Here is a 1,448-nt window from a genome sequence, read left to right on the forward strand (position 1 = left end):
GTTGGGAGCACGGGTGGTCGCACCTAAAGCGTCTACTCGCCAAACTCCGGGCGATTGCGCCTCTCTCGAACCCGACCAAGTACTTAGGACGGCGCTGCGCGCCGCCGGGACCTGAGAGGGTTTCGAGGTGTATTGTGCAGGGGAGCTCAGCCTCCTCCTGTTTGCAGAATAATTGAGCGGACGCTTGCGTGTTCGCGCGGGCCCCCGGGACACACTCCCGGGCGGCCGGCTGCTCAGCTCTAGTTGACGCAGCTCCCTGGTTGATCCTGCCAGTAGTCATATGCTTGTCTCAAAGATTAAGCCATGCATGTCTCAGTACAAGCCGCATTAAGGTGAAACCGCGAATGGCTCATTAAATCAGTTATGGTTCCTTAGATCGTACCCACGTTACTTGGATAACTGTGGTAATTCTAGAGCTAATACATGCAAACAGAGTCCCGACCAGAGATGGAAGGGACGCTTTTATTAGATCAAAACCAATCGGTCGGCTCGTCCGGTCCGTTTGCCTTGGTGACTCTGAATAACTTTGGGCTGATCGCACGGTCCTCGTACCGGCGACGCATCTTTCAAATGTCTGCCTTATCAACTGTCGATGGTAGGTTCTGCGCCTACCATGGTTGTAACGGGTAACGGGGAATCAGGGTTCGATTCCGGAGAGGGAGCCTGAGAAACGGCTACCACATCCAAGGAAGGCAGCAGGCGCGCAAATTACCCACTCCCGGCACGGGGAGGTAGTGACGAAAAATAACGATACGGGACTCATCCGAGGCCCCGTAATCGGAATGAGTACACTTTAAATCCTTTAACGAGTATCTATTGGAGGGCAAGTCTGGTGCCAGCAGCCGCGGTAATTCCAGCTCCAATAGCGTATATTAAAGTTGTTGCGGTTAAAAAGCTCGTAGTTGGATTTGTGTCCCACGCTGTTGGTTCACCGCCCGTCGGTGTTTAACTGGCATGTATCGTGGGACGTCCTGCCGGTGGGGCGAGCTGAAGGCGTGCGACGCGCCTCGTGCGTGCTCGTGCGTCCCGAGGCGGACCCCGTTGCAATCCTACCAGGGTGCTCTTGAGTGAGTGTCTCGGTGGGCCGGCACGTTTACTTTGAACAAATTAGAGTGCTTAAAGCAGGCAAGCCCGCCTGAATACTGTGTGCATGGAATAATGGAATAGGACCTCGGTTCTATTTTGTTGGTTTTCGGAACCCGAGGTAATGATTAATAGGGACAGGCGGGGGCATTCGTATTGCGACGTTAGAGGTGAAATTCTTGGATCGTCGCAAGACGAACAGAAGCGAAAGCATTTGCCAAGTATGTTTTCATTAATCAAGAACGAAAGTTAGAGGTTCGAAGGCGATCAGATACCGCCCTAGTTCTAACCATAAACGATGCCAGCCAGCGATCCGCCGCAGTTCCTCCGATGACTCGGCGGGCAGCCTCCGGGAAACCAAAGCT

General features: G+C 53.6%; 1 non-coding gene across 1 annotated transcript in view; it reads left to right on the forward strand.

Annotated features, from left to right (window-relative positions):
- The first annotated feature begins 253 nt into the window (after positions 1-253).
- Positions 254-1,448, forward strand: part of LOC124564236 — a 1,910-nt gene continuing 715 nt past the window's right edge. The window contains exon 1 of the ribosomal RNA XR_006970525.1: positions 254-1,448. This exon is cut by the window's right edge and continues 715 nt beyond it. This is a non-coding gene — a ribosomal RNA (small subunit ribosomal RNA).

This window comes from Schistocerca americana, unplaced genomic scaffold, assembly GCF_021461395.2.
Source record: "Schistocerca americana isolate TAMUIC-IGC-003095 unplaced genomic scaffold, iqSchAmer2.1 HiC_scaffold_1299, whole genome shotgun sequence".
NCBI lineage: Eukaryota > Metazoa > Arthropoda > Insecta > Orthoptera > Acrididae > Schistocerca > Schistocerca americana.